This window comes from Nicotiana tabacum, chromosome 5 (genome assembly GCF_000715075.1).
Source record: "Nicotiana tabacum cultivar K326 chromosome 5, ASM71507v2, whole genome shotgun sequence".
Lineage (NCBI taxonomy): Eukaryota > Viridiplantae > Streptophyta > Magnoliopsida > Solanales > Solanaceae > Nicotiana > Nicotiana tabacum.
Window position 1 is genome coordinate 156,727,510 of NC_134084.1, and position 16,762 is coordinate 156,744,271.

The following is a 16,762-nucleotide window of genomic DNA, read 5'->3' on the forward strand; positions in this document are numbered from 1 at the left end:
TTACTGCTTCATTATAGCCTGTAATGACTGTGATGCAGTATAAGATGAGGTTCTCCGAGTTAGCTCGTCATGCTATTTGGTTGGTTCTGACAGATAGATAAAGGATTAGGAGGTTTGTTGATAGCCTCACTTATCAGCTTCGTATTCTCATGACTAGGGAGAGGGTGATTGGTTCTACTTTCGAGGAGGTTGTAGATATTGCTTGTGAGATTGAGTCTGTTCGTCGCCAGGAGCAAGAGGAGAGGAAGGCCAAGAGGCCTCGACGTTCTGGTAGTTATAGTGGTTCTCCTTCGAAGGGTCAGTTTTAGCACGGCAGAGGCCATCCATTCAGGCATGCTCAGCCAGCTCGCCCAGGTTATCGTGGGGCGTCATCGGGTCATGGTTCTCACAGTTCTCATTAGGTCCAGTCATCACTTAGTGCCCTTCCAGCTTAGAGTTCGTCCCATGCTCCATCAGTTCAGGGCTCTTCTATGTAGGGTGCATCTTCTAGTCATTCTGGTGCTAGGGGTTCCCTTCAGTCCCCTTCTCCAGCACCTGGGAGTTGTTATAAGTGTGAAGAGATGGGTCATATGTGGAGGCAGTGTCCTCGCCGTCTTGCGGGTTCATCTCAACAGAGGGGTCAGTCATCAGCTTCAGCACTAGTTACTTCACCACCACCCACTCAGCCAGCTAGGGGTGGAGGCCAGTCAGTTAGGGGCCGCCCTAGAGGGGGAGGTCGATCAGGTGGCGGTCAGGCACGTTTCTATGCACCTCCAGCTAGACTTGACGCTATTTCTTCCAATGCTGTCATTATAAGTATTGTTTCAGTCTGCCATAGAGATGCCTCTGTATTATTTGATCTCGGTTCCACCTTTTCTTATGTGTCATCATACTTTGCTCGTTATTTGGGTATGCCCCAAGAGTCTCTTATTTCACCTATTCATGTATCTACCTCGGTAGGCGATACTGTTGTTGTAGACCATGTGTACCGGTCATGTGTGGTGACTATTGGGGGTTTGGAGACCCAAGTGGATCAGTTATTATTATGTATGGTGGACTTCGATGTTATTTTGGGCATAGATTGGCTATCTCTGTGTTGTACTATTCTGGACTGTCATGCTAAGACAGTCACATTGGCTATACCGGGTGTACCATGGATTGAGTAGCGAGGTTTGGCCGATTATGTTCCCAGTAGGGTAATCTTATTCTTGAAGGCCTAACATATGGTTGGGAAGGGATGTCTTTCGTATCTAGCCTTTGTGAGGGATGCCAGTGTAGAGACTCCCAATATTGATTCTGTTCCAATTGTGTGGGATTTTCCCGATGTGTTTCCTGCAGACTTGCGGGGCATGCCACCGGATAGGGATATTGACTTTGGTATTGACCTGGTGTCGGGCACTCAGCCCATTTCTATTCCGCTGTATCATATGGCATTAGTTGAGTTGAAGGAGTTAAATGAGCAGCTTCAGGAACTCCTTGATAAGGGGTTCATTCAGCGTAGTGTGTCACTTTGGGGTGCGCTGGTTCTATTTGTGAAGAAGAAGGATGGCACTATGAGGATGTACATTGATTATAGGCAATTGAACAAAGTAACAATTAAGAACAAGTATCTTTTGCCTCGCATTGATGATTTATTCGACCAGCTTTAGGGAGCGAGAGTGTTCTCCAAGATTGATCTTCGTTCAGGTTATCACCAGTTGAAGATCAGGGACTCGGATATTCTTAAGACAACTTTCAGGACCTGATATGTTCATTATGAGTTCTTGGTGATGTCTTTTGGGCTGACCAATGCCCCAACAACATTCATGTATTTGATGAACAACGTGTTCCGACCTTATCTCGACTCGTTTGTCATAGTCTTCATAGATGATATTCTGTTGTATTCGCGTAGTCAGGAGGAGCACGCAGAGCATTTGAGAGTTATATTGCAGAGATTGAGGGAGGAGAAGCTTTATGCAAAATTCTCCAAGTGTGAGTTTTGGCTCAGTTCAGTGGCTTTCTTGGGGTACGTGATGTCCAACGAGGGCATTCAAGTTGATTCGAAGAAGATAGAGGCGGTTCAGAGTTGGCCCTGACCATCCTCAGCCATAGAAATTCGTAGCTTTCTTGGTTTGGCGGGCTATTATCGCCAGTTTGTTTAGGGATTTTCATTTATTGCATCACCTTGATCAAGTTACCTCAGAAGGGTGCTTTATTTGTATGGTCGGATGAGTGTGAGGAGAGCTTTCAGAAGCTCAAGACAGCCTTGACCACAGCTCTAGTGTTAGTCTTGCCATCAGCTTCAGGTACATATACCATGTATTGTGATGCTTCGAGAGTTGGTATTGGTTGTGTATTGATGCAGGAGGGTAGAGTTATCACTTATGCATCTCATCAGTTGAAGCCCCATGAGAAGAACTATCTCGTTCATGATTTGGAGTTGACTACCATAGTTCACGTGGTGAAGATTTGGATTACTTGTATGGTGTGTAGTGAGAGGTGTTTGCTAATCATCATAGCCTCCAGCACTTGTTCAAGCAAAAGGATCTTAATTTGAGGCAGCGGAGGTGGTTGGAGTTGCTAAAGGATTATGATATCACTATATTGTACCATCCGGGATAGGCTAATGTGGTGGCCATTGCTTTGAGCCGAAAGGCGGTGAGTATGGGGAGTTTGGCATATATTCCAGTTAGGGAGAGACCTCTTATAGTTGATGTTCAGACCTTGGCCAATCGTTTCGTGAGGTTAGATATTTCGGAGCCTAATCAGGTTTTGGCTTGTGTGGTTTCTCGATCTTCCTTATATGATCGCATTAGAGAGCGCCAGTATGATGATCCGTATTTGCTTGTCCTTAAGGACAAAGTTCAGCATATGATGCCAGAGATGTGACTATTGGTGATGATGGGGTGTTGATGATGCATGACCGATATGTGTGCCCAATGTGGATGGGCTTCGGGAGTTGATTCTGGAGGAGGCCCATAGCTCGCAGTTTTCCATTCATCCGGGTGCCGCGAAGATGTATCAGGATTTGAGACAACATTATTAGTGGAGTAGAATGAAGATGGATATTGTGGGATTTGTAGCTCAGTGTCTCAATTGTCAGCAGGTGAAATATGAGCATCAGAGACCGGGTGGCTTACTTTAGCGGATGGATATTCCAGAGTGGAAGTGGGAGTGGATCACCATTGACTTTGTAGTAAGGCTCCCACGGACTTTGAGGAAGTTCAATGCCATTTGGGTGATTGTGGATTGGCTGACCAAGTCCATGCACTTCATCCCTGTGTGTACTACCTATTCTTCAGAGCGGTTGGTAGAGATCTATATCCGGAAGATTGTTCGCTTGCATTGTGTCCCAGTTTCCATCATTTCAAATAGGGGCACATAGTTTATTTCGCAGTTTTGGAGGTCTGTGCAGCAAGAGCTGGGTACTCAGGTTGAGTTGAGCAAGCTTTTCACCCTCGGACAGACGGGCAGTCCGAGCGCACTATTCAGATATTGGAGTACATGTTGCATGCTTGTGTTATTGATTTCGGAGGGTCATGGGATCAGTTTCTACCGTTTGTAGAGTTTTCTTATAACAACAACTACCATCGAGTATTCAGATGGCTCCATATGAGGCTTTGTATGAGAGGCGGTGTAGATCTTCAGTTGGTTGGTTTAGGTTGGGAGGCTAGGCTATTAGGGATAGACTTCGTGCATGATGATTTAGAAAAGGTGAAGGTAATCCAGGAGAGGCTTCATACAGCGTAGTTGAGACAAAAGAGTTATGCTGACAGGAAGGTTCGGGATGTGCCCTACAAGGTTATGAGAAGGTTCTGTTGAAGGTTTCACCCATGAAGGGTGTTATGAGGTTTGGGAAGAAGGGTAAATTGAGTCCTCGGTTCATTGGACCTTTTGAGGTGCTTCGGAGGATTGGGGAGGTGGCTTATGAGCTTGTTTTGCCGCCCAACTTGTCGAGTGTGCATCCGGTATTTCATATTTCTATACTTCGGAAGTACTACCTATTCTTTAGAGCAGTTGGCATCCCTGTGTGTACTACTTAGAGCAGTTGGCAGAGATCTATATTCGGGAGATTGTTCGTTTGCATGGTGTCCCAGTTTCCATAATTTCAGATAGGGGCACTTAATTTACTTCACCATTTAGGAGGTCTCTGCAGCGAGAGTTGGGTATTCAGGTTGAGTTGAGCACAACTTTTCACCCTCAAACAGACGGGCAGTCCGAGCGCACTATTCAGATATTGGAGGACATGTTGTGTGCTTGTGTCATTGATTTCGGTGGTCATGGGATCAGTTTCTACTGCTTGTAGAGTTTTCTTATAACAATAGCTACCAGTCGAGTATTCAGATGGCTCCATATGAGGATTTGTATGGGAGGTAGTGTAGATCTCCAGTTGGTTGGTTTGAGCCGGGTGAGGCTAGGCTATTGGGGACAGACTTGGTGCAGGATGCTTTAGAAAAGGTGAAGGTAATCCAGGAGAGGCTTCATACAGTGCAGTCGAGACAAAAGAGTTATATTGACAGGAAGGTTCGGGATGTGTCCTACATGGTTGGTGAGAAGGTTCTGTTGAAGGGTTTACCCATGAAGGGTGTTATGAGGTTTGGGAAGAAGGGTAAATTGAGTCCTCGGTTCATTGGACCTTTTAAGGTGCTTCGGAGGATTGGGGAAGTGGCTTATGAGCTTGTTTTGCCACCTAGGTTGTCGAGTGTGCATCCAGTATTTCATGTTTCTATGCTTCAGAAGTATATTGGTGATCCGTCTCATGTTTTGGATTTCAGCATGGTTCAGTTGGATGATGATTTGACCTATGATGTGGAGCCAGTAGCTATTTTGGAGCGTCAGGTTCGAAAGTTGAGATCAAAAGATATAGCTTCAGTGAAAGTGCAGGGGAGAGGTTGGCCCATGGAGGAGGATACCTGGGAGACCGAGCGGGAGATGCAGAGCAGATATCCTCACCTATTTGAGGCTTCAGGTATGTTTCTTGACTCGTTCCAAGGACGAACGTTTGTTTAAGTTGGGGAGGATGTGACGACCCGGACCATCATTTCATGAATTACCGCTCTGTTTCCCCCATTTCTGCTTCTTATTACTTTGTCTATTGGTTCTATATGTGATCGGGTTGGTTGGCTCGGGTTCGAAAAGGTTTTTGAGAAGGTTTGAGATACTTAGCCTCTTTTGAGGAAGCTTAAGTTGGAAAAGTCAACCCGATATTGACTTATATGTTAGAGGACTCAGATGTGAATTCTGATGGCTAGGATAGCTTTGGGAGGTGATTTGGAACTTAGGAGCGTGATCCGAATGTGTTTTGGAGGTCCGGAGTAGATTTAGGCTTGAATTGACGAAAATGGATTTTTGGCATTTTTCGGCTGATAGGTGAGATTTTGATATAGGGGTCGGAATGGAATTCTGAGAGTTGTTGTAGTTCCGTTATGTCATTTGGGATGTGTGAGCAAAATTTTAGGTCATACGGACTTGGTTTGGTTGGGTTTTTGATCAAAAGCGGAATTCAGAAGATTTTGGAAACTTAGGCTTGAATTCGATGAGTTTTGGTTGATTTTGATGTTGTTTGAGGTGTTTTGAAGATTGGTATAAGTTTGAATAAGGTTATGAGGTATGTTTGTGTTTTTGGTTGAGGTCACGGAGGCCTCGGGGTGATTTCGGATGGTTGACGGAGATTTTGGGAGTTTGGAGGAGCTGCATATTTTTGCTGCTTCTGTTGTTTCCGCACCTGCGGATTGGGGACTACAGGTGCGACACCGCAAGTGCGGAAGATTGGTCGCAGAAGCGGAAGATGGTGAAGTTGGCAGGAATCGTAAAAGTGGTTGTGGGACCGTATTTGCAATGGCGCAGGTGCTGCTTGTACATTGCAGATGCGGAAAGTGGGACTTAAGTGAGGACCGCAGATGCGGTGGTCTTGACCGTAGAAGCGAGAATTGGGCCGCAGATGCAAAATCCCTAGGCCAGAACATATAAATTGTTTCTTTCGTGATTTTTGAGCTATTCCACCATTTCTAAGTCGGGTTGAGAGCTTTTTGGATGATTTTGAAGAAGGATTTCAAGGGAACTTCATTGAGGTAAGGATTTTGGACCTAAAACTCATTCCTATGGTATTATTTCACGGGATTAGAGCTATAATGAATGGAATTTAAGGGTTAAAATTGGGGAAACTAGGGCTTGGTATTGGACACCTAGACTTGAGGATTTGAGGGCCCGGGGTCGGATTTTGGTAATTTCGGGATTTAAGTTGTAAATTGATTATTTTTGCTTGGGCTTCGTTCCCTTAGCATATTTTGACGTTGTGATTCTAATTTTGGATAGATTTGACACGAGTGGAGGCTGATTCGAGGGGCAAAGATGTCGCGGGCTAGAGTTTACATCGGATTGAGGTGAGCAATGATTGTAAATGATGTCTTGAGGGTATGAAACCCCAGATTTCACATTGTTGTGCTGTATTAAGGTGACACACATGCTAGATGACGAGCGTGGCGTCGTGCACTATTGGAATTGTGACTTAGTCCATCCCGAATGACTATTTTACCGCGTATTTGACTGAAAACTATTTGCTATCATCATGTTTTGGGTTGAATGCCATATTTAGGCTTCGTGCCAACTATTTGAACCCTTAGGGATTTTTATTGATATTTCCTCACTATTTGACTTTATACTTGAACTCAGCCATGCTATATTCTATTATTATCAAAACTCAGCCATGTTTACTCTATTTTAACACTTAAATGATATTTTAAATAATATTTTGGGCTGAGCATCATGTTTTACTATTGCCCGAGTGGCTTGTGAGATTCTGACTGAGTAAGGCTGAGGGCCTATGTTATGAGGAAACAGTGATTATGATTATGAGGCCGAGGGCCTGAGATTTGTATGCCATGAGGTGGCTTGTTGATATGAGGCCGAAAGCCTAGTGATGATGCCACGAGATGGCTTGATATTGAGCTTGGGCAGTAAGGGGCCCCTCTAAGAGTCTGCACACCCCAAGTGAGCGCGTGTACCCATTATGATGTGAGATATAGCCCGAGGGGCTGGTATTGTTGACATTGTGCCCGAGGGGCAATCCTTTATATGCTTATCTATCTTATTTGTCTGTCACTTACCTGCTTAATAGTTAAAAAGATATTTCATGAAGTTTGAACTAAACTAAAATGACTTTACACATTATCCCTACTTTACTATTTTTACTGGCTTTTACTGCTTCCGTATAGCCTATAATGTGCCTTGCGTGATTTCTTGCTTTCAGACTTTATTTATGATTATTACTCACTGAGTTGTAGTATTCACTTTACTCCCTGCATCTCGTGTGCAGATTCAGGCATTGCTGATCCTTCTAGTGAGGGTTAAGAGCTCCCAGTAGATTTCGGAGTTCACGAGGTAGCTGCTTGGCGTCCGCAGTCCCGTGCTTCTCCCCCTTTATCTCATTTCTTTCTCTTTCTCAGTTATTCTGTAATAGCTTGGTAGACATTTCAGACTTGTAGTGTATCGATAGATGCTCATAACTAGTGACACCCCGATATCGGGCTGTGTTGGGTTTTATTTCCGTAAACTGTAATGTTCACTACTTACTTTTGGATTATTTATTACGCTATAGACTTAGTTCTTATTGTTTAACTGCTTAAAACTGAAATGGTAAAGTGTCGGCTGGCCTTGTCTTCACGAGAGGTGCCATCACGACCGGGTCCGAGTTTAGGGTTGTGACAAGTTGGTATCAGAGCCTAGGTTACCTAGGTCTCACGAGTCATGAGCAGGTTTAGTAGAGTCTCATGGATCAGCACGGAGACAACTGTATTTATCCTCGAGAGGCTAAAGAACCTTTAGGAAAACTTCATATTCTTGAAATTCTTGTCGTGCGAATTTGTTGATCCGAGTACTAAACTTCTGTTATTCTATTCTCTTATAGATGGTGAGGACACGCGCTACCAGTCAAGATGGATGACCACTAGTACCACCAGTTGTGGCCACTAGAGGCCGAGGACGCGATCATCGTCACGGTAGGGGCAGGGGTGTGGCTCGCACAACAGCTAGGGCAACACCTGCAAACCTACAACCACCCCAGTTTAGAATCAGGTCCGAGTTGTGGACGCTCCAGCAGCACCAACTCAGGCACTAGCTGTGCCCATTGTGATTCCGGGTCTTCAGGAGGCCTTGGCTCAAATTCTATCAATTTGCACTGGCCTAGCTGAGGCGGTTTCAGTCACTACAGACGCAGCTACTTCTTAGGCCGGGGGAGGCAATCAGACTCCCGCCGCTCGCACACCTGAGCAGGTTGTATAGGGACATCAGACACCGGGGGCGCATCCAGCCCAGTCGGTTGCAGCTGCTCAGGACTATGTAGTTCATGCCATGCCAGAGGACGAGCAGCGTAGGTTGGAGAGGTTTGATAGACTTCAGCCTTCGACCTTCTAGGGTGAAGAGGGCGAGGATGCCTTGGGTTTCTTGGATAAGTGTTAGAGGATGCTTCGTACAACGGGTATTTTGGAGACCAGCAGGGTCGCTTTCACTACTTATTAGTTTTCTGGAGCTGCCTTCACTTGGTGGGAGACTTTTGAGAGGCGTAGGCCTGTTGGTGAAACACCCCTTACCTGGCAGCAGTTCTCCATTCTCTTTCTGGAGAAGTATGTGCCGCAGTCTCGCTGAGAGGAACTGCGCAGGCAGTTTGAGTGGTTGCGTCAGGGAGAGATGACTGTGATGCAGTATGAGATGAGGTTCTCCGAGTTAGCTCATCATGTGATTTGGTTGGTCCTAACAGATAGAGAGAGGATTAGAAGGTTTGTTGATGGCCTCACTTATCATCTTCGCATTCTTATGACATGGGAGAGGGTGATGGGTGCAACTTTTGAGGAGGTTGTGGACATTGCTCGCGAGATTGAGTTTGTTCGTTGCCGGGAGCGAGAGGAGAGGGAGTCCAAGAGGCCTCGAGGATCTAGTAGTTACAGTGGTACTCCTTCGAAAGGTTAATTTCAGCACGGCAGAGGCCATCCATTCCAGCATGCTCAGCTAGCTCGCCTAGGTTATCGTAGGGCGTCATTGGGTCATGGTTCTCACAGTTCTCATCAGGGCCAGTCATCACTTAGTGCCCTTCCAGCTCAGAGTTCGTCTTGTGCTCTATCAGTTTAGGGCTCTTCTATGCCAGGTACATCTTCTAGTCATTCTGGTACAAGGGGTTCCATTCAGTCCCATTCTCCAGCACCTGGAAGCTGCTATGAATGTGGAGAGATGGGTCATATGGGGAGGTAGTGTCCTCGTCATCTCGTGAGTCCATCTCAACAGAGGGGTCAGCTAATGACTTCAATGCCAATTACTTCATCATCACCCACCCACGCAGCCAGGGGTGGAGGTTAGTCAGCTAGGGGTCGCTCCAGAGGGGAAGGCCAATCAGGTGGCGGTCAGAACCATTTCTATGCACTTCTAGCTAGACCCGATGCTATTGCTTCTGATGCTATTTTCACAAGTATTGTTTAGTCTACCACAGAGATGCCTCTGTATTATTTGATCCCCGTTCCACCTTTTCTTATGTGTTATCATACTTTGCTTATTATTTGGGTATGCGCCGTGAGTTTTTTGCTTCACCTGTTCATGTATCTACCCCGGTAGATAATACTGTTGTTGTAGACCGTGTGCACCGATTATGTGTGGTGATTATTGGGGGTCTAAAGACCCGAGTGGATCTTTTATTATTATGTATGGTGGATTTCGATGTTATTTTGGGCATGGACTGGTTATCTCTGTGTCATGCTATTCTGGACTGTCATGCTAAAATAGTCACATTGGCTATACCGGGTGTGCCACAGATTGAGTGGCAAGGTTTGACTGATTATGTTCCTAGTAGGGTAATCTCATTCTTGAAGGCCCAGTGTATGGTTGGGAAGGGTTGTCTTTCATATCTAGTCTTTGTGAGGGATGTCGGTGCAAAGACTCCCAGTATTAACTCTATTCTAGTTGTGAGAGAGTTTCCCGATGTGTTTCATATAGTCCTGTCGGGCATGCCACCGGACAAGGATATTGACTTTGGTATTGACCTGGTGTCGGGCACTCAACCCATTTCTATTCCGCAGTATCGTATGGCACCAGTGGAGTTGAAGGAGTTAAAGGAGCAGCTTCATGAACTCCTTGATAAGGGGTTCATTCGGCCTAGTGTGTCACCTTGGGGTGCGTCAGTTCTATTTGTGAAGAAGAAGGATGACACTATGAGGATGTGCATTGATTATAGGCAATTGAACAATGTGACAGTTAAGAATAAGTATTATTTTCCTCACATTAATGATTTATTCGACCAGCTTCAGGGAGCGAGAGTGTTCTCCAAGATTGATCTCAATTCAGGTTATCACCAGTTAAAGATCAGGGGCTCGGATATTCTTAAGACAACTTTCAAGATCCAATATGGTCATTGTGAGTTCTTGGTGATGTCTTTTGGGCTGACCAATGCTCCATCAATGCTCATGCATTTGATGAACAACATGTTCCGGACTTATCTCGACTCGTTTGTCATAGTCTTCATTGATGATATTCTGAAGTATTCGTGTAGTCAGGAGGAGCACGCGGAGCATTTGAGAGTTGTGTTGTAGAGATTGAGGGAGGAGAAGCTTTATGCAAAATTCTCCAAGTGTGAGTTTTGGCTCAATTCAGTGGCTTTCTTGGGGCACGTGGTGTCCAGTGAGGGTATTCAAGTTTATCCGAAGAAGATAGAGGCGGTTCAGAGTTGGCCCAGACCGTCTTTAGCCACAGAAATTTGTAGTTTTCTTGGTTTGGCGGGTTATTATCGCCGGTTTGTTCAGGGATTTTCATCCATCGCATCGCTTTTGACCAAGTTGACTCAGAAGGGTGCTTCATTTGTATGGTCGGATGAGTGTGAGGAGAGCTTTCAGAAGCTTAAGACAGCCTTGACCACGACTCTAGTGTTAGTTTTGCCATCAGCTTCAGGTTCATATACCGTGTATTGTGATGTTTCGAGAGTTGGTATTGGTTCTGTATTGACGCAGAAGGGTAGAGTTATCGCTTATGCTTCTCGTCAGTTGAAGCCCCATGAGAAGAACTACCTCGTTTATGATTTGGAGTTCGCTGCCATAGTTCATGCGTTGACGATTTGGAGGCACTACTTGTATGGTGTGTCTTGTGAGGTGTTTACTGATCATCGTAGCCTCCAACACTTGTTCAAGTAGAAGGATCTTAATTTGAGGTAGCGGAGATGGTTGGAGTTGCTAAAGGATTATGATATCACTATATTGTACCATCCGGGAAAGACCAATGTGGTGGCCGATGCTTTGAGCCAAAAAGTGGTGAGTATGGGGAGTTTGGCATATATTCTAGTTGGGGAGAGACCTCTTGCAGTTGATGTTCAGGACTTGGCCAATCGGTTTGTAAAGTTAGATATTTCGGAGCCTAGTCGGGTATTGGCTTGTGTGGTTTCTCGATCTTCCTTATATGATCGCATCAGAGAGCACCAGTATGATGATCCGCACTTGCTTGTCCTTAAGGACAGAGTTCAGCATGATGATGCTAGGGATGTGACTATTGGTGATGATGGGGTGTTGAGGCTGCAGGGTCGGATATGTGTGCCCAATGTGGATGGGCTTCGGGAGTTAATTCTAGAGGAGGCCCATAGCTTGCGGTATTCCATTCATCCGGGTACCACGAAGATATATCAGGATTTGAAACATCATTTTTTGTGGAGAAGAGTGAAGAAAGACATTGTGGGATTTGTGGCTCAGTGTCTCAATTATCAGCAGGTGAAATATGAGCATTAGAGACCGGGTGGCTTACTTTAACGGATAGATATTTCAGAGTGGAAGTGGGAGCGGATCACCATGGAGTTTGTAGTTGGACTCCCACGGACTTTGAAGAAGTTCGATGCTATTTGGGTGATTGTGGATCGACTGACCAAGTCTGCGCACTTCATTCCTGTGTGTACTACCTATTCTTTAGAGCGGTTGGCAGAGATCTATATCCGGAAGATTGTTCGTTTGCATGGTGTCCCAGTTTCCATCATTTCAGATAGGGGCACTTAGTTTACTTCGCAGTTTTGGAGGTCTGTGCAGCGAGATTTGGGTACTCAGGTTGAGTTGAGCACACCTTTTCACCCTCAGATGGATGGGCAGTCCGAGCGCACTATTCAGATATTAAAGGACATGTTGCATGCTTGTGTCATTGATTTCGGAGGGTCATGGGATCAGTTTCTACCGCTTGCATAGTTTGCTTATAACAACAGCTACCAGTTGAGTATTCAGATGGATCCATATGAGGCTTTGTATGGGAGGCGGTGTAGATCTCCAATTGGTTGGTTTGAGCCGGGTGAGGCTCTGCTATTAGGGACAGACTTGGTGCAGGATGCCTTAGACAAGGTGAAGGTATTTTAGGAGAGGCTTCGTACAATGCAGTCAAGACAAAAGAGTTATGCTGATAGGAAGGTCCGGGATGTGTCCTACATGGTTGGCGAGAAGGTTCTGTTAAAGATTTCGCCCATGAAGGGTGTCATGAGATTTGGGAAGAAGGGTAAATTGAGTCATTGGTTCATTGGGCCTTTTGAGGTGCTTCGGAGGACTGGGGAGGTGGCTTATGAGCTTGCTTTGCCACCCAGCTTGTCGAGTGTGCATCCGGTATTTCATGTTTATATACTCTGGAAGTATATTGGGGATCCGTCTCATGTTCTAGATTTCAGCACGGTTCAGTTGGATGGTGATTTGACTTATGATGTGGAGCCAACAACTATTTTGGAGCGTCAGGTTCGAAAGTTGAGATCAAAGGATATAGCTTCAGTGAAAGTGCAGTAGAGAGGTTGGCCCGTAGAGGAGGCTACTTGGGAAACCGAGCGAGAGATGCAGAGCAGATATCCTCACCTATTTTGGGCTTCAGGTATGTTTCTTGACTCGTTCAAGGACGTATGTTTATTTCAGTTGGGGAGGATATGATGACCCGGTCAGTCGTCTCATGAGTTACCGCTCTATTTCCCCCATATCTGCTTTTTATTGCTTTGTCTATCGGTTCTATATGTGATCGGTTTGGTTGGCTCGGGTTCGGAAAGGGTTTGGTAAGCTTTGAGACACTTAGTCTCTTTTGAGGAAGCTTAAGTTGGAAAAGTTAACCGGATGTTGACTTATGTGTTAGAGGGCTTGGATGTGAGTTCTGATGGTTCGGATATCTTCGGGAGGTGATTTGGGACTTAGGAGCATGATCGGAATGAATTTTGGAGGTTCGGAGTAGGTTTAGGCTTGAATTGGCGAAATTGGATTTTTGGCATTTTCCGGTTGATACGGGTGAGATTTTGATATAGGGGTCGAAATGAAATTCCGAGAGTTGCAGTAGTTTCGTTGTGTCATTTGGATGTGTGTGCAAAATTTCAGGTCATTCGAACTTGGTTTGGTTGGGTTTTTGATCAAAAGCGGAATTCGGAAGATTTTGAAAACTTAGTCTTGAATCCGATGTGTTTTGGTTGATTCGATGTTGTTTGAAGTGTTTTGAAGATTTGTATAAGTTTGAATAAGGTTTTGGGATATGTTTGTGCTTTTGGTTGAGGTCCCGGGGGCCTCAGGGTGATTTCGGATGGTTGATAGAGAGTTTAGAATTTTTGGTGAAGTTGCAGATTTTCTGCTTTTGGTGTTTCCGCACCTGCAGATTGGGGACCGCAGGTGCGATGCCGCAAATGCGAGGAAGAAGGCCGCATAAGCGTAAAGGAGCCTGGGAAGGCTGGAGGCCTAGAAGAGGTTGCGGAGCCGCAGAAGCGATGGCGTAGGTGCGGGAAAAGGCATCGCATATGCAAAAAGTTGGGACTTAAGTGGGAACCGCAGAAGTGGTTCATTGATCGTAGAAGCGGGAATTGGGCCGCAGATGCGAAATCCCTGAGTCAGAACATATAAATTGTTTCCTTCGCGTTTTTTGACCTATTCCACCTTTTCTAAGTCGGCTTTGGAGCTTTTTGGACGATTTTGAAGAAGGATTTCAAGGGAACTTCATTAAGGTAAGGATTTTGGACCTAAAACTCGTTCCTATGGTATTATTTCACGGATTAGAGCTATAGTTAATGGAATTTAAGGGTTAAAATTGGGGAAACTAGGGCTTGGTATTGGAGACCTAGACTTGAGGATTTGAGGGATCATTTGTGGTCGGATTTTGGTACTTTTGATATGTATGAAATTGTGGGGAGATAAGGAACCTATTGATGTAAATTTTATCGAATTCCGAGATGTGGGCCCGGGGGTCGGTTTTTGGTAATTTCGGGATTTATACTATAAATTGATTATTTTCGCTTGGGCTTCGTTCCCTTAGCATATTTTAATGTCGTGATTCTGATTTTGGATAGATTCGACGCGAGTGGAGGCCGATTCGAGGGGCAAAGGCATCGCGAGCTAGAGATTTGACCGGATTGAGGTGAGTAATGATTGTAAATGATGTTCTGAGGGTATGAAACCTCGGATTGCACATCGTTGTGCTATATTGAAGTGACACACACGCCAGATGACGAGTGTGGGGTGGTGCAATGTTGGGGATTGTGACTTAGTCCGTCCCGAATGACTATTTTATCGCGTATTTGACTGAAAACTATTTTCTGTCATCATGTTTTGGGCTGAATGCTATATCTGGGCGTCGTGCCAACTATTTGAACCCTTAGGGGATTTTTATTGATATTTTCTCACTGTTTGACTTTATACTTGAACTCAGTCATGCTATATTCTACTGTTTTCATAACTTAGCCATGTTTTTTACTCTATTTTAACACTTAAATGATATTTTAAATAATATTCTGGGCTGAGCATCATGTTTTACTGTTGCCCGAGTGGCTTGTGAGATTCTAATTGAGTAAGGTCGAGGGCCTGAGATTTGTACTTCACGATGTGGCTTGTTGATATGAGGCTGAGGGCCTAGTGATGATGCCACAAGGATATTGCACTTGGGCCGAAAGGGGCCCCTCCAGGAGTCCGCACACCCCCAGTGAGCGCGGGTACCCATTATGATATGAGATATAGCCTGAGGGGCTGGTATTGTTGACATTGTGCCCGAGGAGCAATCTTTTATGTGATTATCTATCTTATTATCTGTCACTTACCTGCTTAATAGTTAAAAAGTCATTTCATAAAGTTTGAACTGAACTAAAATGACTTTACACATTATCACTGTTTCACTGTTTTTACTGGCTTTTACTGCTTCCGTATAGCCTATAATGTGCCTTGCGTGATTTTTTGCTTTCAGACTTTATTTATGATTATTACTCACTGAGTTGGAGTACTCACTTTACTCTTTGCATCCCGTGTGCAGATTCAGGCATTGCTGATCCTGCTAGCGAGGGTTGAGAGCTCTCGGCAGATTTCGGAGTTCACGAGGTAGCTGCTTGGCGTCCGCAGTCCTGTGCTTCTCCCCCTTTATCTCATTTCTTTCTCTTTCTCAGTTATTCTGTAATAGCTTGGTAGACATTTCAGACTTGTAGTGCATTGATAGATGCTCATGACTAGTGACACCCCGATATCGGGCTGTGTTGGGTTTTATTTCTGCAAAATGTAATGTTCACTGCTTACTTTTGGATTATTTATTATGCTTTAGACTCAAATCTTATTGTTTAACTGCTTAAAACTGAAATGGAAAAGTGGCGGCTGGCCTTGTCTTCACGAGAGGCGCCATCACGATCGGGTCCGGGTTTAGGGTCGTGATACTGGCCCCAAAACTCATGCCATACCTTATGGTTTTATTCTCATAGCTATACTTGCACACTTAAATGTACCCATCGAGAAATGGGAAGTTGGTGTAAAAAAGAATCACTTTGGGGAAAATAGTCTAACTACTTGTGAATATAAAGTCCACACCACTCCCAAAGAACCTAGTTGATGAAAAAAGGTACATGTGAACAGCAAAATACGAGCTTTGGTGCAGGAAAGTAGGGATAAGGATGCTCAAATTGAAAGGCTAAAAAAAAGGTTGGCAGAAGTGGAGACTGAGATAGGTGCTCTCAGAGCTGATCTGGCAAAGGAGAAGGAGAAGAATGATGACATTCTTCAGGATATGCTGAAACTGCTTCAAGCCAAGAACCAAGAACCTGGTCCTTCTCAGCCTTAAGACTTCCTAGCCTAGTTAGACCAACTAGTGACCCGGATGGGATTTTTTTTGTTTCTTTTGCTCATGATCCAGTATTTTTATTTCTCTTTATGCTTTGTGGATGGCTAAGTATCAATAATCAACTGTTTTTGTGCTCTAACTGTTTGTTGATGCTTCTTAGATGGATAATATTATTAGATTGATAAATGATGCTTGACTCCATGATTGCATTTGAAGTAGCCCTAGTGGCCATGAGTAATTTCTATTAACATCTTGTTATCAAACATAATTATATAACTTTTTGATGATACCAAAAGGGAAAGATGGTTGTGCTTTTACTTTGGACTGTGATGTTTATAACCTAATGAACTTGGTCCTTGATGATTAATGACTTTAAAAATGAAAAGTACTCTAACCTTGTGTTGATGTTAAGCTGAGTTGAACAGAGCTTATGCTAATGAAAAACACAGAGTTTGTCATCATAAAAAAAAGGGAATTTGTTGGTCCATGTGAAGTTTGTTTTGATGATTGACAAAGGAACTCAATCATGAACCAGGTCCATACATAATGTACACAAACACAACAGACTCGAGCATAAGAGATGCACGTGAAGGAGATAAGCTTAAGTTGTTATATCTGATATCTCCTGATCGAAAAGGTTGCATAAATAATAAGGAGAAGGACTTTTTAGTCCTTACTCGGAGAGAACTCTATCCTAGATAAGGGAGGAGTTAGAAGTTGAAGATAACTAAAACTCTTCCACCAAAGAATAGTATAGTAT